At 42.8% G+C, this 19,816-nt stretch overlaps 2 protein-coding genes across 12 annotated transcripts in view; one reads left to right on the forward strand and one right to left on the reverse strand.

Annotated features, from left to right (window-relative positions):
* Nucleotides 1–7,769, reverse strand: part of LYRM1 (LYR motif containing 1) — a 31,442-nt gene extending 23,673 nt beyond the window's left edge. Inside the window, exon 1 of one of the 3 annotated variants that reach the window (XM_081554633.1) lies at nucleotides 7,687–7,769. The gene's annotated coding sequence lies outside the window, so the exon portion shown is untranslated. Of the gene's footprint in view, nucleotides 1–6,362; nucleotides 7,427–7,686 lie in introns of those variants that run through there. The other 2 variants (XM_081554630.1, XM_081554634.1) reach the window with 2 other exon arrangements.
* DCUN1D3 (defective in cullin neddylation 1 domain containing 3) overlaps nucleotides 7,256–19,816 on the forward strand; it is a 52,976-nt gene continuing 40,415 nt past the window's right edge. For 2 of the 9 annotated variants that reach the window (XM_081554621.1, XM_081554615.1), the window contains exon 1: nucleotides 7,256–7,490. The gene's annotated coding sequence lies outside the window, so the exon portion shown is untranslated. Of the gene's footprint in view, nucleotides 7,491–7,862; nucleotides 8,030–12,668; nucleotides 12,765–19,816 lie in introns of those variants that run through there. The other 7 variants (XM_081554618.1, XM_081554614.1, XM_081554620.1 and 4 more) reach the window with 7 other exon arrangements.

Raw genomic sequence — 19,816 nt, forward strand, 5'->3', positions numbered from 1 at the left:
TGCTGGATTCTAAACTATATCAGAAGTATTTGTGATTCTACCAACCTTGCAGATGGTGAAGAGTCTTGCCTAATGCTACTTAATTGACAGGAAAGCTGGGATTAAGAGCCAAAAAAGCTGGATGGTTATTTCCCTAGCTGCAACTTTTTCCCTGTTTTCATTTTGGAGTCAGTAATGGGGACTTGAGAGGAGCAGTGATCAATTTCCTTTAAAAAAAAAAGCACCACCCACTCACTCTTCCACTTGCTACTGAGAATGAAAATACATGCTAAGCACTTGGCATGTCTAGATATAGTTTTGCAGGAGGCCTATGGGAATATTGGGCTTCCCACGTGGCGCTACTGGTAAAGAACCCGCCTGCCAGTGTAGGAGACAAAAGAGATGCGGGTTCAATCCCTGGGTTGGAAAGATCCCCTGGAGGAGGGCATGACAACTCACTCCAGTATTCTTGCCTGGAGAATCTCATGGACAGAGGAGCCTGGCAGGCTACAGTCCATAGGGTGGCTGAGAGTCGGACATGACTGAAGCCACTTAGCAAGGATGTACGCGTGGGAAAATTTGCTAGGACTAGGGGCTTTATCCACTTCACCGTTTTCCCCACCCTTGGAACACTTTCTTTCACCTTTGTAAAGACATCACCGCGTGAATACTAAGGAGTTAAGAGCAGAGATGAAAATTCCCTTTTCTCAGATGAAATTTATAGAAGAATGACTTTGGTCTCAGGAATGTCACAATTTCAAATGTTGCACTACCAGGAGGCTTTGCCATCTACTGAAGAAAAGGTGTTGCAGTACAAACAAGGGACAGAAAGGCAAGGGAAGTTAACTGACTTTCAAACCCCAGGTGGAAGGAGACTCTTTCCACCCATTCTTTCACAATCTGTCCCTATGTATAAAATTGAAAAAGTCATAATCAATGAATATAATGTAGCCAAATTTCTCTCCCAACTACTTTATGATTTGCGGGGGGGGGGGGGGTGATAGTGAAACTCACCCAGAGAAATCCATTTTTATGCTCACCATGCACCAATTGTTACCTATCCTGTGTCCTGTTGCCCTATCTCCTTAGACCTGGGACTCCTTCTTTTTGCCAAATGAAAGATTCTAACTGATACAACTGAAATATTCTTTTATTTTTTGCTTAACTGATGATTCTCATGCTTTGGCTTTCATCACTTTTAACAGGCTGTCTTCTTCACACTAGGCCAATGTCTTTACACTAGGTTCTTCCTACTCTATTGTAATTTTCTGTTTGACCTGCATTTCTTCCTTCACTGTGTTTTGGGAGGGGGAGAGAGAAAAAGGTTGGAACCTTGTTTTATCCATTATACTCCCAAGCCTGGCAGAGTTGGAGCTTAAAATACTTTTGTTAGAAGAAAAAAAAATTACCCACACAGAATAATTACCAGTAATTTTCATTCTCATCCTGAGATGTATGCATTGGTATTTGGGCCAGGTTTCACAACAGAAGACCCTAAGGCATTTAAAAATACTAATTAACCCTCACAATGATGTTTCAAGAGTGGCACTGTGGGTATCAGGATGAAGAACTGAAGATTTAAGTGTTATTTGGGAAAGCAGTCTTATTACTTCCATCTAGAGCAGTCTACAGAACTATTACCTAACCCTCACTCAAGTTCTTTTAAGGCCACTTAGGGTTTGTCTACAGGGCTGAAATGATATACTATGTTTCCATGAAGCTTAGAACTGTGAAATTGAATATTTCCTGCCATATCAATAAATAAGGATGTAAAAGACATCACTGATTTTGGGCCTCCAAATGTGAATGCTGCTGCTGCTGCTAAGTCGCTTCAGTCGTGTCCGACTCTGTGTGACCCCACAGACGGCAGCCCACCAGGCTCCTCCGTCTCTGGAATTCTCCAGGCAAGCATATTGGAGTGGGTTGCCATTTCCTTCTCCAGTGCATGAAAGTGAAAAGTGAAAGTGAAGTCGCTCAGTCATGTCTGACTCTGGGCTTCCAAAAAGGGACACAATGCCTGTGATCTAGTAGATGTCGCCACTCCCCATGGTGATTGCTGAGGAGCTGTGGGGTTAGGGGGTAAGGGGAGGAGGGCAGGGTGAGAAAATTTAAAAAAAAAAAGCAGGATGCTGGCCCCAGATAGCTTAGATGCATATGAAGAAATGATTTCAATAATCTCAGATTCTTGCATCTTCCCATACGTAGAAGAGTGCTAAATTCCTTTAACTTGGTATCTGGTTTTCCTTACTTAACAATAATTGATGTTCAGTCTGCCTGCCCACTTTGTTGCAGACTTGTATATAGCCTGATTCTCTTCTGCTTCCTCAGAGAAGTCTCTTGGGGCTACCTGAAATTCTGTCTCCTGGACTTGGAGTCCTAATATTCCCACCAAGTAAAACACTACTTTCAGGTTGTGAATGTATTTGTAGTCGACAGAAACAAACACATAGAAAAATGAGGTTCTGGTATTTTTTTTCATAAAAACAATCCTTTGGGGGAATAAGGTCCATTGCACGCAAATGATCAGGGTTCAAAACCAACTCCCAAAATTATAATTTAAAGTTTTAGTCATCTGGAAAACCTGCAGGGAATTGAAGTGTTCTTATAATGTCAAAGCAAACAGATTTTCTTGCCCAGGATAGCAGAATAGAGAATGACTACCTTGATTTCAGGCATTCAGAAATTTTCCACATATGTAAAGAAGAGAGATATAATACAAATAATGAACTAATTGGAGTTTGACTACTGACTTCACCACATCAGGCAAGATACTAATCTTCCAGAGCCTCAATTTCTTAAAATGGAGTAACAATAGAACCTTCTTCAATGAGTTGCTGTAAGGATTGTTCATAATTATCCATGTAAATCACTTAGCATTGGGAGTTAAAAAAGGCAAAATGCTACCTGAAATAGGAAATAGAGGAGGAACAGTGAGGCCTCTTTTACCTATGCTAAACTTTGTCTGCAGAGGAGGGAAAAGAGATGTGTTGTCTGTTGGTGAATTTATTGCTTTGTGGTAGTAATGGATTTTCCTAAAGCTGTTTCCCTCTGATTATTAATAATCCATGTAAAGAGCTATTGTTCTTCAGTATGACTAACCAACCCTGCTGGAGGCATTGCTTATCTGCAGACCACAGCACATACTTCTTACTGGAAATACAATGCAGGTGCCAATATCAAGAGCATAGCCAAGCTTCCCTTCCTATTTTTCTTCCTTAATCTCTTACTCCTTGCTTACCCTTCAGTGCACTTTTCTCCCAGATCTGTTATCCTTCCCTTCTTTCTGATGTAGTTCCATATCCTATACAGTATCATCTTATCTAAACTGAATAACTTTCAAGATTAACTATGGGCCTCATCTCATTGCCCCACACATGCCCCATGGACTTATTTCCTGACTGGGACTCAGTTTTTGGTTATTAGAATCCCAAAAAGGAAGTGTAATACCACACACTGTTTTGCATATCTCAGGATATGCTTGTGTGGTGTACTTAATCATACTACAGCTATTCTCTGAAACAGCATCTTTTTACAAGAAATTGACAATATGGTATGTCAGAGTTAAGGGTCATGGAGGAGAATATAGATTATATATTTTTATCTTACCTAAAGGAAGAGAAATTAAGTTAGGCTCTGTAACACGGGATATCTTTAGAACAGAGGGAATAACCAAAAATATTTATGTCTGGAAGGTTTCTAAACTATCCCAAACAAGATCATATAAGGCACACATATTCATTCTAAATACATCAGCACAGGAGCACACACAAGTTTATACTTGTAAGGGGAACTCCAATCAGGCTATAGTAACCATTGAGATGTTCAGCTATTTGCCCCCTCAGGGATGGAAACTCTAAATGGACACCAAGTTTCAGTCTCTCAATTAAAAAGAAGTGGAAGCAACTGCTTCCTTATCATCATATTTTAAGAGACAAAGACAAGGTCAACAGAGAAAGGAGAACAAGTTACCAGAAGTAGGAGGTGTGTTTGGAAGTGTGTTGTATGTGTGGGCACTAGGTGGTGAGTTATTTGCTGTCGTGTGTGACTCTTTGCAACCGCCAGGCTCCTCTGTCCATGGAATTCTCCAGGCAAGAAAACTAGAGTGGGTAGCCATTCTCTTCTCCAGGGGATCTTCCTGATCCAGGGACTGAACCCAAGTTTCTTGCATTGCAGGCAGATTCCTTACCATCTGAGCCATCAGGGAACTTGGTCAATGCTAAAGATCAACCCCAGTCATTCATTCACAACTACCCAAGATTTGAACCCTTCAAAGGAACTAGGTAAGTCAGAGAACACGAAACATTTGAGACATTCAAACTCCTTCTTTGTGATAATGTCCTAAGGAATGGGATTAAGAAGCAGACAAAAAGGCTCTGGTTATAACCTTAGATAGACCTGACCCCTGATCCAACCATCTGATATATAGCCCTTACTCCGCACAGGGGGTCTCCACCTTCACGACAGTTTCCAAGTACCCTCCAACTATTTAATGAACCACTTTCCCCATCTGCAGAGGCACAGGAGCTCTTTACTAGACAAATTTCCTTCAGAGTAGGAGCAATGACTTTACTATCCATGGATATCCACACTATCCATCTTTAGTGTGCAGAATGATTAGACCTGAGCATCTTTAAGTTATTCCAGTCCAACACTGACCAACACAATTTTCTTCAATGTTGGAAATATTTCCTATGTTTGCTGTCCAACAGGGTAGCCACTGGCACTGGGCACCTGAAATACGGTGAGTACATCTGAGGAACTGCATTTTTAATTTTACTTCATTTAAATTGAAATAGTTACATGTAGCTTGTGCCTACAGACAGACAGCCGAGTTCCAAACCAAGAACTGCAAATCAAATGTCCATAGGGGTTAGGCAGGTAGAGGAAGGAAAAAGAATCTCACTGGTTCCAGCTGACTGTTACTGTGCAGGAAACTCAGGCTGGTGTTGCCAGATTGTCACTTTTTCAAATGAAGCTGAAAATTGAATTTTTTAATTTGGCAAGTAAATTTTAAAAAATAATTTAGATCAATTTATGGGTCAAACCATGTTTTCAGGCAGTTTGTAATCGGTAATGTAAGCCAATCTGTAACCCCTTAAGCTCAAAGAACAGGGCCATTCTGCTGCGCAGTAGTGACCCAAGATTGAAATCCAAGCCTTCTGATTCTTCCTTTTTCGGTATATGGGATTTTAGTTCCCAAACCAGGGATCGAACCAGCAACCCCTGCAGTGGATGCATGGAGTCTTAAACGCTGGATGGCCAGAGAAGTCCCTTCTGATTATTCTTTTGATACTCTTTCTAGATTTTATGAAATCAACCATATCTAGTGATGGAGGTGGCAGCAACATCAGGGACAAATGCTCCTTCGTTAGAAGGTGTTGAAATTCATGGTTTATACATTAAGGACACAGAGTTCCTATACACTGGGCTCTATGGGCAAAGCTCTGAACTAGTAACCAATAGGGCACAAAGAAGAAATAGTTCACAGGATAGTCAGACCCATAAACAATAAGCAAAGTAAAGTTTGTTACAGTGAACACAAACCACCTAAGCAGGAGTCCAAAAGCACTGACAGGTGGCAGAGGAAAGGAAGAAAGAGATTTGAGGCAGGACTCAGGCTGAGTCTCAATGATTATGAGGGCGGGTCCCATTATTCAAGAATATTACAGAGCCTCCTTTTATCTTCGAGGCTTTATATGTACAGTCTTCTCTGCTGGCTTTTCCTTCTCTGGATCATCTCTAAATGTAAAGAGCCCCAAGGAGTTTAGTGGCCTTCCTCTCCTCCACCCCACCAAGAATATGTTTTAATACATAAACATTTAACAGCACAATAGCTAAGCCAAAATTGCCCAATTTCAAAACTTCACCTGCATTCTTAAATTTGCTTTTTATTTCGTGATTAACAAAGAAAAACAGGGCTTCCCACAGAGGCCTTCCTCTCCATCTGCACTTTCTTCTTAGGTGATTTAGGAATAAACTGCTATATTTATTATCTCTCTTGAGTTGTCCCTTGATTTTCATATTTAACTTCTCAACATCTTTACCTGGACAGTTAACAGACTTATCAAAACTAGTACGTTTAAAAGAATAGAGTGCCTTTCAAACTATTTTCTCTGAGGAGTCATCCTTGGTTGCATCCTTTCACGTACACTTCATATCCCATTTGGCAACAAGTCCTGCAAGATCTAGTTTCAGAATACATTCTGAATTTAATTCTTCCATTTCACTGTCACCTCTCCCTTGGCCTACTGCAACATCTGCCAAACAGGTCTGACCACTTGTACCCTTCTCTATCCAGGAGCCAAGAATGATTTTCTAAAACTGTAAATGAGACCTGTCGCTCCTTCTTAAACCCTCCAGTAACCCAACAGTCAAGCTCTCACCTTGGGCTAAGCTATGCTTGATTAGGCCATGCCACTTCTCTGTCACAGACCACTCTGGCTCTTGTTCTTCCCTTTCTGATCCAAGCATCTGACCTTCTCGTTTCCTTCTTCAGATTCCTTCCCGTTGGTTCTTTTCTCCACCTAGAAAGCTTATTCTCTAGCTTCCCTCTTTTCTGGGATTTTTGCAAACCCGGCCTCCTCTGAACAGCCCTATCAGATTTATTAGAGTGGCCCTCCCCTCATCTTCTGGGTTTGCTTTGTGGCTCGGCTGGTAAAGAATCTGCCTGCAATGCGGGAGACCGGAGTTCGATCCCTGGGTTGGGAAGAGCCCCTGGAGAAGGGAACGGCTACCCACTCCATGGGGTCGGAAAGAGTCGGACATGACTGAGCGACTTTCACTTTCCCCTCATCTTCTACCACTTCACCTGATGTTACTTCCTTTGGGGCATTTCTTACTTGCTGATATCTACCCTGATTTACTCTTTAAGTTACTCCCAGACTCGAAAAAATCACGTAACAACGTCTTTTGTGGACCAAGGGATTTAAGAAGGTAGTTCTCATTATCTTAGAAAATCTCAGTATCGTGCAGGGGACTCGTTTGTGTCAACCTTCCTCGGCTAGACGCCTCGCCTCCGGATTTGCTCCTATTCATCTCCCATTCATCAATACATTGTGGGAATCCAAAGGATTCAGAGATGGGCCCCAAATCGGCATTTCGGCGTTCCCAAACCAGGCCTCCCCTTCCTGGCCCTCAAGCTGCTTCCCTTAGCAGGTTCCTGAGGCTAACGTTGGTGACACCAAGCAGCCCTCGCGAGGGTGGGGTCACACAGGCTCGTCTCCTAGCAACGTCGTACCCCCCACCCCCACCCCACCCCTGCCCCTGAGGAGTCCACCCCTTCCCCCAGTTTCCCGCGCCAGGAGTCGGCGTCTCCATCCTCAACACTCACTCTGCGTCAGTCCAGCCTTCCCCCACCCACAGAAGCACCGCAGCCTCGGGCAGGCTGGGAGGAGGCGGCGCCGGGAGCGCAGCTGAGAGGCGACGGACTGAGCTCTCTAGCAGGTCTGGTAGGCCAGACTAGACCAAACCACCGGAAGGACCTCTGTGGGAGCATTAGTCCCAAGTCGAGGGTAGGCTCGACCCTTCGTTAAACTTCAAACTCTAGATCATGCTCCGCCGTATACCCATTTAGACAGCCAAGCTCATCCTTTCCTTATTTCCCTTTTCCCTTTTCGTTCTCCTCTCGCCACCCCATTCCAGCGAAAAAAATGGTCCACTCCATCTCTTCCTAGCCCTCCCTCCGCGTTGCTAAGTCTTTGCCCTTACTTGGCGACAGCTTCGTACGTCTTTGCATACGTCGTGACGCAAACTGCCACTCGTTCCCTCCTCTCTGCTCTCCTATTCCGTCTGCCGGAGCGGGCGGCCTGCGGGGTTACCGGAAGTGATGATGCAGGAGCGATGGAGGGGGCGGGGCTTCGGGGCGGCTGCCGCTGGTGGGCGGCAGATGAAGGGGAGGCGGCGGCAGTGGTGGGAGAAGAGGCGGCGGCGGCGGCGGCGGCGGAGGGGGTAGGGAAACTGAAAACGCGAGCGGGGATGGTAGGTGTTTTGGACCCGCCGGGCCGCCGTCGTTTCCAGAAAGGGTTTGACTGGAGGAACCTCTGGAGCAGCTGTGAGTTTGAGGGGGGGTTTGAGGAAAAGGGGAGGCTTTGGGAGATGAAGGGGCGGGGGTTGGGTACCTTCGAGAAAGGGAGGGGGGGTGTGTGGAAGGGGAGGCGTGGAAATCAGCTCCTTGTCTGGACTGGTCCCGCTGGAAGGAGAGGCTGTGAGGGGAGCCTGTGGCGTGTCAGCCGCAGGGCTCAGAAAACTTACCTACTGTCCCTGCCTCCTCACCGCCAGCACCCCTCAACCCAGCGCCTGGGGCTCTGGGGGCCGGAGCTGCCCTGGAGGGGGTACAGACTCTGGTCCTCTGCGCCTTGTGAGCGCCGTGAGGTAGGAGCCCAAGCGAGAGGTGGTGGGTGAATCTCCAGCTCCCTCCGCCCTGATCTACCTCCCCACCCCCATCTTCCTCTTTAATCATTAACAGCCCTGGAATTAAGGGGCTCAGACCTGAAGTCCTTCCTGTGCACCTTTGCTATATACGATAACCATCTGTGCCTGAGGTGATGGGGCTGGAAGCTTTGCCCGTATCCTGTATAGGAAGTGGGACAGAGTGACAAATGTATTGTTTTTTTTTTCCATTCCCGCCCCCCCCCCATCTTCTCCCGTGCATAGCCCTCCTTTCCACTTTAATTCTCCGTGACTAGGTGGTAATTGTGGTTTTTTTTTTTTTTCTTTATTGCACTTGGTATCTTGGTTACCTCTTTTGAATTTGGTGTTCCGCCTCCATCCCAGGTCTTAACTGCAAGCTTTGTAATACTTCAGTTACACGCTGTCTCTCTTTGGGAGTACGTCTCAATCCCTGGTCGCTCCCGATTAAAATGAGCGTTTTATCCTCTGAATACTGGCATTCCAAAGCCCTTGCAAGGATTCCTAAATGGCATCATAGCCCAGGAATCAAGGTCTCTTGCTCTAAATACTTTATGTGTGAGGAATTTAAATGTTGTCAACTCCTTCCAAAATGATTTGATGGTAGGCTAATTCTAGATTTCTTGTTTCTCTCCACCCGCACTTCATGATGCACTTTGGAGAACAGAAAACCCCGTATTACTCTTTTGTTTCTACAATTGGACAGTAGCTCTCTTATTTTTTCTTCTGTGTGTCTGGCACACAAGTCTTCAGTGACATATTTGGCTTGTGCTGATATCCATCGTATTTATTTAGCTTATTCTTTGTGTATAGGTGATCTTACATGAGACAGCGTGATTTGCTTAGTTTTCTTTCAGGGAAGAATACAAACCAGTAACGGATGTGAAAAAATTATTTAGCAAAGAATGGTTCAAAAAGAAGGTCTCTTTGTTGATGTTTTGTTGGTTTAAGGGGAAAAAAAAAGTAGTGCTTCTTTAGTCTGTAGTAGGGATTTCAGAGTGAAGTGTAATGATTCCTACTTTGGTGTTGATATTTTCTTTGGAAATCTTCTTGAGTCTGGAGCTATGTTTTCTAAAGAACTTTAAGAGATGGTTCCCAAATTTTAGGGATCCTTTGATGATTAGAAAGTGTCTGGAAATCCCGTCCCTCTGTAACTGAGTTTATGTGCATATTGCTAGAAGAATTATCATAACAGGTTCCATCCTACTCATCAGGGCTTTCAGGCCTGATAAAACAATATTTAATGCTTTCATTGTACAAGTAACAGCATGTTGGGATGTTTCACAGAAATGCAACGAAAGAAAAAAATGACTACTGTTCTCACATCAATTGATTTGGAATCATTGAATAAAAAGTCCAAAATTCATTCATTCAACAAACATTTATTAACAGGCCAATAGTTGCTAGCCAATATTTTAGGCAGTGGGCATACAAAGAGGAACATAGCAGTAAGGTCCATGCTCTCATGGAGCATACATTGGAGTGGGGTGGGGACAGATAAATAAGCAAATTGGATTTTGATAAGAGCTGAAGAAAATCAGCTCTTATCTGTGATTGTGATTGTGAGTGTTGTGATAGGAAGTGTCTGACTGGGATACAGTCTAGACCTTTCTGAGAAGGCAACACTGAAGTTGAGCTTTAAATAAAAGGGAGCCAGCCTTGCAAAAATATGGGAGGAACCTTCCAGGTTTAGGGACTAGCTAGTGCAGAAACCAGGCTGGAGTATGGCAAGTTCCAAGGAGTGGGAAGAAAGGGATGGTGAAGAGGAGGTTGGGGAGGATTAGGGGTAGGAGAGGCAGTAATAGCTAGAGGCCTAGAGATCAAAGAGAAGAGTGAAAAGAGCCTAGGTCAGAGAGATGGAGGGCTGGGCTCAGAATAGATAGGCAAAATAAGAGCAAGAGGGAGAAGGGTATAGAAAATGATGTTCCTTTTAATTCTGTTGTTTTTCCTAGAGTCTTGCCACATACTATTTTAAGGATACTCTTAGAGTATTGTCTGGAGAAGGGAACAGCTACCCACTCCAGTATTCTGGCCTGGAGAATTCCATGGACTGTATAGAGTCGGACACGACTGAGCGACTTTCACTTTAGAGTATTGTAGGGAAAAAAAGGTCACCCTGCTGAGTGTGGGAGAGGAGGAGGCAGTGGTCATCTGGGTCTTTTCTGGCAGATGAATCTCAAGCCATGAGTTAAGAATTCAGTGGGATGTTCAATTGAGAAGTTGCCTTTTTCCTTACAGGATTTTGTCTTATATGCTTTTAAAAATTGCATAATGGGTACCCCAAATGTATTCTAGTATATGAATCCTCTTTTGCTTCTAGCTGTGAATTTAGGGCTGAAGATTGGGCAAATGATAATAATATGCCCCAATTGGTCTACAAGATGACCATTACAATCTAAGTTTGAAGTTGTTTTTCGTAGGAAGGCAGATTTTATGTTGCACTATTTCCACTTTTGTCTGGTCTGCCTAATGACTAATAACATTCAGCTGAGGTGTGTGTGTAGGTTTGTGCTAAAAGTTCACTCTGGATTACATTAGATAAATGACCATTGTGGGCATAATCCCACTCTGTCGGCATCTTTGGGCTGGCATGTAACCAAGTGATGTAACCTACTTGTGCCTTCTGTTGGGGCCATTCATCTCTAGTAGCCAGCTGTCTCTCAGCCTCACCTTGACCAGATTGTCCACTTGAGAGCCCCAATCAGGACTCCTCCTTGATTTGGCCCTGTTGAGCCAAATGTTTCAGTGGGCTGAAACAGTTAGAATATGCTGTTTTCTTCTTTTGAACATCACAACAGTGACTAGTGTGTTCTTTGAGTGAATTGGCTCTTTGAGCTAGGCAGTTGAGAGACTTAAATGTTGCTTGGGCTGTTTGTAGTAAAGTTAGTATCAGAAATGCTAAGTAAAACTTTTTCGTGTTTGTGAAAAATGAATAAGAAATTTTGGACTTGTCACCTGTTTTAAGTTCTGGCATGGGCAGATGGATTATCAAAAGTAACTTGAATAGTCCTGGGCAGTCCTGGGGTAATGAAGGGGTTGGAGTTGATCCTGAACTGACTTACTGAATCCCAACTTGAATGTAAATAGGAAGTCTTTGGTTAGCAAGCAAGTGAACAGCTAGAATTAGGCAAACAATACACTCTACCCTTTTTACTGCAGAGTAACTCAAAGAACTGAGACTTGATTATATATGGGGGCTTCCCTGGTAGCTCAGATGGTAAACAATCTGCCTGCAATGCAGGAGACCCGGATTCAATCCCTGCATCAAGAAGATCCCTTGGAGGGGGGAATGGCTACCCACTCCAGTATTCTTGCCTGGAGAATTCCATGAACAGAGGAGCCTGATGGGCTACAGTCCATGGGATTGTAAAGAATCAGACATGACTGAGTGAGTAACAGCTTCACTTACACACACACACACACAGGCTTCCCAGGTGGCTCTAGTGGTAAACAACCTGCCTGCCAGTGCAGAAGATGCAAGAGACTTGGGTTCGATCCCTGGGTCGGATCCCTCCCCTGGATCCTCCTGGAGGAGGGCATAGTAACCCACTCCAGTATTCTTGCCTGGAGAATCCCATGGACAGAGGACCCTGGTGGGCTACAGTCCATCAGGTTGCAAAGAGTTGGACAGAACTGAAGTGACAACGCACATGTACACACACACACACACACACACATGCACACATGTGGCTTTGGTCTAGGTTGTATCCTAATGTTGGCTTTTAATCTAGCTAATGGATTATTAAGCTGTCCAGTATTCATCTGCAGTTATAACTCAAGTATGAAAATACCCTGTAGGCTGAAATTTCATCAGTCAGTTTGGAGACTGGTGGCTCTTTTCTAATTTGTGAAATGGGGCGGATGGGTGGGAGGGGAACTTGAATACAGGGAGAAGCCATTGACTCCTGCATTAGCCACTAATTGTGTTTGGGGAAAGAATCTACAAACCTAAATGAATTTAGATCCTCAGAGCTGAACTGGCCTTTTAATCTAGAGTACCAGTGGGTTTGTTAAACTCCTGGGGCTTTTGGACAAACTTCTGAACAAAGAGTTGATGCCACTTACTTTTGGAGTTGTGGGTTTGCGTTGCATTAGATGACTTAAAATTAATCTGATTTTGCTACTGTTTTGTGCTGCAGTAAGAAGAGTTAATTGTACACTGGCTGCCAATTGTTTTAAGGTGAAGATGTGGTAACTATGAATGAAACAATGGTAATTACATGGTGATTCCTGTTCCTCCAGCTCTTGATTACTTACAGTTACCTCTTTGTGTCTATTTACAGATGTTGATACCAGTGAACCAGGATCAATTCTCCCTAAATGTTGGAACAGTGTTCTGAAGCTCTCTGCACAATGGACCAGAGTGTTTCATTGAGTTAGTGTCCTTCAATTCAAATCTAGTTTTACCAGTTCTTGTATCTGTTTTTCTTGGTGATGGAGGAACCTACTTATTTTGTGGGAAAAAGGAGATTACTATAGCACCTGACTTGTTTAATTAGTGAATGATGACAAGTAAGAACTTAGCATATTAATTATCTGAAGTGGCTCAAACTAATCTTTTGAAGTTGTGATATGTAGAAAGGGGAAAATGGGAGGGGAGAAATGCCAAATCCTCTTCTTTAAGATATGTGCAGATGAAGGGAAGGGAAGGGAAGTCGCTCAGTCGTGTCCGACTCTTTGCGACCCCGTGGACTGTAGCCTACCAGGCTCCTTCGTCCATGGGATTCTCCAGGCAAGAATACTGGAGTGGTTTGCCATTTCCTTCTCCAGGGGATCTTCCCGACCCAGGGATCGAACCCAGGTCTCCCGCATTGGAGGCAGACGCTTTAACCTCTGAGCCACCAGGGAAGTCCAATGTGCAGATGAAACTATTTAAATACCATACATCAGAATAGGGAAGCTCAGTAAAGTAATCTTGAGGTGGTGAATAGCCCTTGTAGCAAAATAAATCATCATGGTCAGTGAGTGCCCTGATACCAGCCTGATTATATGAAAAAAGTAGGCATCATGTTGATGACTACTGACTTCCTGAGGGCCTGTCCTTGCTCAGCAGTGTCCTTTGACCAAGGTGTGTTGTTGGGTTTTGGGCTGGATTGCATCATGGAAGCTTAGGTTGCATACTGCTGTGATGCATAATCCTTGTTCCTGTTCTCCCTGCTCTGCTAGAGGATTCAGCCTCAGGACCTGGGGACTGAAAATGATTCTGTCACCAAGGCCTGAAGATCCAGACCAGATATGACTGACCAAAGATCTTAGGTAGCATCACTGCATAGTGTAGGACTTCTCATTTTTGCCTTAATCTCTGCTGGTCAGTTTAGGATACAGTGTTTTGGAAAAACTTGCTCTCATTATTTTAAAAGTAGATCACTTCCAGCATATCAAGATCACAGAGTTTGGTTATAGCTTTTAGCTCTTGTTTGTTGATGAAGTATTTGGATTCTGCAGTGTTTGCCTAAAAGTGGGTTGGTGTGTGACCTGTAACTTTGATTCTGAACAAGACCAAGTCATAGCATTTACTATATTGAATGCATTTAATTCTTTGTCCAGCTCACAATGAGCAGGAAGAATACCCTCAAAGAATCTTAGAATATCTGGCATGATAATTTTTCAAACTGGGCTATGTAGGGGTCATTTCTGGAGTATATCTGTGGTGGACATGGAAAACTCCCTCATCTTGCTATCTAGCTTCCATTTCACTGCTCCTGCTCCCCACCAGCACACCCATGTTTGACTCTGCTAAAGTTGCTGTTGAATTGGGTTTCCTCATAAGATTTTAGTTGATCAAAATGTTTTGAGGCTGAAAACAGATCAAAAAGCAGAAGGTAAATGGAAAACTATAAAGGTTAGTAAATTTGCTTAGAGTTACAGAGAAGGTACTGGCAAGTATAGGACTTCTCTGCACTGATTTTGTTTTCTCATTTACACTGCCTTAAATATATCCCTATAGGCACTCAGTAGAGTTTGTTTGAGTTTAATTGAATCCAATTGAAAAGACCAAATTGGTCTTTTCTATATTACCGTCTCTTTACTCAAACATTTTGTCACAAACTATTATTCTTTCAGACAAAAATCCTTGTAACCAGCTTTGAAACATACGTGAAGTTATTGATAGTAATGGTACTAGTAAGAAGCTGGCCTTTCCTCTTCAGAATATTTCTGAAAGTGATGATAGTTCTTTCAGTAGGAGTTGAGGCTTTGCCACTCTTAAGTTCTTAAGCTAGTGGGCATGCTGTCCAGAATGCCTGTGCAAAATGCTGACCTGAATATTCCCTTTTCCAGTAACCTGCCTTGAAATATGAACAAGAAAATTAGGTATATCCATGGACAAAACATTTTTAGAATGGCTCTGTGAAAATATCTACAATTGCTTTATTCTTAAAAATCTGTGAAACAAATTTGTTTCCAATTAAACATCTACTTGATGACTGCCTAGTGGCTGCCTTTAAACAGGAAGGGAAGGCAAGGAATACTACTCCAGTGAGGGTCCTGGGACTCTAGCAGCATGTGTTCTGGGTGGCAGGATTATAGACATGCTAGAAGTTCCACGTTCTCAGAGTGGTGACGTTTTCTTTGTTCTAAGTGAGTACAGTTCAAAAGTGAGGAGTGATGTGTTCATTTTAAAGAATGTTTCTGTGATTCTTTTTCTCCTAGTAAATTAGTTTTTCTTTGAAATAACTAGTCACTTGTCCAGTTATTTACTCAAAACAGTTGGTTATAGTTGATGTCTATGGTAGGAGAATTTTGCTTGGGGGTTTACCAGCATTATATGAAAGAGAAAAGTCTAAAGACCTTTCCAGAAGCATTTAGATATGTGGGTTCAGTTGCTTGGGAGAAGAACATTTCAGGAAGCAGGCCTTTGGGAGTGCAGAGAGGTGGCAGTGGTAATATTGTGGGCCATATATACAGAGTGAAGAAAAATTCCATTGGTTGTCCAGCTGGGAAAAGGTGGAAATTGCTAACAATGGCACTTGATAGGAGAAGAGTGGGTCAGGAAGGAAGAGGCCCACAAGGTTGCCCAATGCTGGACAACACCATTTACAAGGAGGGGAATGGGGACTTTGGAGTTGGGTAATCCAGTGCCCCTGACCAGGTCTCTGATGACAGTACTCTCTCCCTTGATTGAAAAGTGTATTCCTGATGGGAAGGGATGAGTGCAGTGATGCAGTGTCTGGTTTGACCAGATTGGTCTTCAAGATTGACTAGTTGGTTATTGACTGCTTAGCCTAACTCCTTTGAGATCTCTCTTTTGACTTTTGTTTTTGACAAATAAGAAGTTGGCAAACAAGAGGTAACGTATTGTTCCTGGGTCCATTAGAGTTCGAGTTAAGTATATAATACTGTGTGGTGGTGATTGTCATTTAACAATGTCTATTATCCAGAGGGAACAGTTACATGTAAACTCTTGAGGTAATTCATGATTCTTTCATGGGGACTAAATGTGAATTAAATCACAACTAAAGTAATTAAAGAAAATATATTTTGACTTCATATTTCTGTAACATTACATGGTCTCTTTAGCAGATCAAATTAAATTGTTAGTCTTTTAAAAGAAATTTTATTCTACCAGGTACTTGTGAATCTGACATAAGGCCAGATTTTCTAGTGCTGAAAATGGCAAGTACTGCTCTGAATTGGTGACAGCTACAGATTTAATGATTAGATCAAGGGAGGTGGCTTCAATTAAATAAGTATCAGTTAAGTTGGTTGAAATATGGACCTCTTCTCCTGAGATTAATTATGCCGTCCCTTCAACAATTCTCTGACATCACTGAGTGTCCAACAATTCACTTCTGACACATACTGCCTGGAGTTTGTGCAGATCCCACAGGTTAATGACTCAGTCTCAGGAGACTGCCCCACTTCAAGTGCCAGCCGCAAGTATCAGGTTGTCTCAAATTCCCCCTTGCACTTTTGCCTGGCAGACCTCAAATTTAGGTCTCCCTAAATTTGACCACTCTCCCCCACGATGGATAATTTGCTAGAACATATGACTCATTTAGCTGGTAAAACATGATATTTATGAATTCAGTTTCATTATAAAGGCTATAACTCAGAAACAGCCAAATGGAAGACCTGAATAGGGCAAGATTTGAATTAGGGGCACAGAGCTTCCATATCCCCTCTGGGCATGCCAGCCTCCCAGCACATCAGTATATTCACCAACCCTGAAGCTCCCCTATGTGCTAAGTTGCTTCAGTCATGTCTGATTCTTTGCAACCCTATGGACTTGCCTGTCAGGGTCCTCTGTCCATGGGATTCTCTAGGCAATAATAGTGGAGTGGGTTGCCATGCCCTTCTCCAGGGAATCTTCCCAACCCAGGGATCAAACCTGCATCCCTTATATTTACCTGTATTGGCAAGTGGGTTCTTTACCACTAGTGCCACCTGGGAAGCCATAAGCTCCCCTCAGTTCAGTTCAGTCACTCAGTCATGTCCTACTCTTTGCAACACTGTGGACTGCAGCACACCAGGCTTCCCTGTCCATCACCAACTCCTGGAGCTTGCTCAAACTCATGTCCATCGAGTTGGTGATACCATCCAACCGTCTCATCCTCTGTCATCTCCTTCTCCTCCTGCCTTCAGTCTTTCCCAGCATCGGGGTCTTTTCCAGTGAGTCAGTTCTTCGCATCAGGTGGCCAAAGTATTGGAGCTTCAGCTTCAGCATACATCCTTCCAGTGAATATTCAGGACTGATTTCCTTTAGGATTGACTGGTTTGATCTCCTTGCTGTCCAAGGGACTCTCAAGAGTCTTCTCCAACACCACAGTTCAAAGGCATCAATTCTTCGGCGCTCAGCTTTCTTTCTGGTCCAACTCTCACATCCGTGTATGACTACTGGAAAAATCATAGCCTTGACTAGACGGAAGCTCCCCTAGCCTTGTTTCAGTTGCAGTTCATTTATGTAGGCATAATTTATTAAAGCATTGACCTTTGTTGATGAAACTTCAGTCACCCTTCCCTTCCTTAAGGGCTAAAGGTGGGACTGAGAGTTCTAGTCATATGCTTGGGCTTTCTGACAAAGGTAGCCTCTCTTCAAACTATCAAAAAGAAACTCAGGTGTGGTCCAAATTCTGCTCCTTAATGAATAACAAGAAGTCTATCTCTAAAGGAATTCCAAGGGTTTTAGGACCTCTGGTAGTAGCTGGGGACAAAGACCAAGTATATTTTTTATTCTACCGCATTAGTACTTCAGTTGTATCCCAAAAGTAGGAATAAGGTTGCGAGTGTGCTCAATCGCTCAGTCCTGTTCAACTCTTTGTAACTCTTTGTGATCCTATGGACTACAACCCAGTCTCCTCTCTCCATGGAGTTCTCCAGCCAAGAATATTGGAGTGGATTGCTGTTTCCTCCTTGAGGGTATCTTCTCCGCTGAGGGATTGAATCCCATCTCCTTGCATTGGCAGGCAAATTCTTTACCGCTGAGCCACCAGGAATAAGGTTACCTAAAGTTGATTTAGGTGATAAGTGACAATATGCATTTAGGTTTAATTTGATGGCTTTTTTTTTTTTTTTTTGGTCAAGAGAGTGCAAATTGCATAGTTTCAGATTACAGGGAGCAAACTCTTTCCTCAATCAGTTTGAAATGGCACTCAGAATGTGTTATATATATATTTAATTTAATACATGCATTCCCTAATGCATAAAGAAGCTCACTTTTAGGAAATCAGATACACAGAAATCATGTTTCCTTTCACTGTGAATTTAAAGATTGAAGTGTACATAGTGCACAGGTAAGAGCATCTGTGTAGAGTCTGGGTTTGCATCTGAACTTTACCATCTACTTGTCACTTGACCTTGGATGAGCTACTTAGCATCTCTAAGCCTTGTTTCCTTCATGTACTAAGTGAAAATAATCACAGTCAATAGTTGTGAGGAGTCAATAAGACATTTGCAGGACATGGCACAATGCCTGGCATATAGATAAACATTTAATAATGTTAGTTATTATTAACTGCCTGCAAGTCTAGTGAAACTCACACGGATTGGCAGCTCCCAACAGGCCAGGAACTATATCGTTTTGTCTTCTCTTATATGGGAAGTATGAGACAGTGTATAAAACATTGCTGGGCACATAGTCGACACAAGTTATCTATCACTTGAAAATAAAACCTGGTCTGGGTATCTGGGAAATACTGGAGTAACTCTGTAATGGAAACTTCCAGCCTGTTTCCAAAGCTAGCCTAAAACCCAGAGATGGAAAATCTTCCTCCTGAAACCATATAGAGCATGCATGAATCCAGCAATGGGAACAGGAGCTCAGTGGCTAGGATATTGTTGGATCAAAAAATGAGAAACTGATCCAGGAGACATTTTTATCATTGGCAGCATGCCTTGAGATTCAGTGAGGTTGGGAAAACCACATGAGACTTCAGGAAGGAAGCAACAGATTTATTTCAGCCCATCCAGACACTCTTTGAGAGTCCACTGACAAATACCATGATATGTGTATTGCTTCTCAGAGAAAATGAAAAACCTGGATCTACTGTCAAAGGGCTTAGAAACTGCTTGAAGTTCACTTCATGGGGAAGTCCCCAAGGACTAATTCTCCCTGTATCTTACCCATCTGTAGATTCTACTTCAGTGGACCACCACTGGACTAAGTTCTAGTCTAGACTCTGCCACCAGTTCTGTGTGTCCTTGGGCAAGTTACACCCCCTCTTTGAGCCTGTTTCCTTAGCTGCAACGAAGGATTTGGTACTAAATCACTGTTCCCCAAAGTGTGGCTTTGGTTACATTGTTAGTGTATGTGCTGCTGAAATGAGTACACAAGGGGGTGTTTTTTTATACTATTGATGGTACATGAGATGATTTTTGCCTGATGAATACTTTTTATCCTATATTTTCATTAATGTGTATTAATGAAAATGTAACTAGCATATTAGACCTATGACTTCATGGATAATGTTACTTAGGGTGATATTAAAGTGGATTTTTTTTTTTTACCCTTTCAGGAAAAACCTTAGAGGAACGGTAGTTGGGATGGTAAACGGATATAGACGATCATAAAGGTTGTGTAGGAATGGCTGATGTGTTCATAAGTTCTAAGACTAATTCTTGTGCAGTGCCATACTTTCATGAAGTCTTTGTGGTGATGGACTCAATAGACAGGTCTAAATTTGAGTGGCTTTAAAAAACTTGCCTAACTTAAGCAAATTGACAAATTTATTTTTATACATTCGTGGTGAAAATGCCCATAAGTTTCGTGGTGAAAATGCCCATAAGTTGGTTGTGTAGAATTTAAATTAGCATAGACTTTAGAAGTGGTGGCTTTTTTTAAATAACAAAGAATAAGTAATGTTGCTTCCTCTCACCTTTAGCAGATGCCTCAAAACCTGGATTGATCTTTAGTTCTTTTCATTCCTTGTTGTTGGAACTCCCTAAGACAGGAGTTAAGGGGTTCCATTTGTTCTGTTGGGGAGGAAGAAAAAGC

Source organism: Giraffa tippelskirchi, chromosome 13 (assembly GCF_054371585.1).
Source record: "Giraffa tippelskirchi isolate mGirTip1 chromosome 13, T2T-mGirTip1v1.2.pri, whole genome shotgun sequence".
In the NCBI taxonomy this organism is placed as follows: domain Eukaryota; kingdom Metazoa; phylum Chordata; class Mammalia; order Artiodactyla; family Giraffidae; genus Giraffa; species Giraffa tippelskirchi.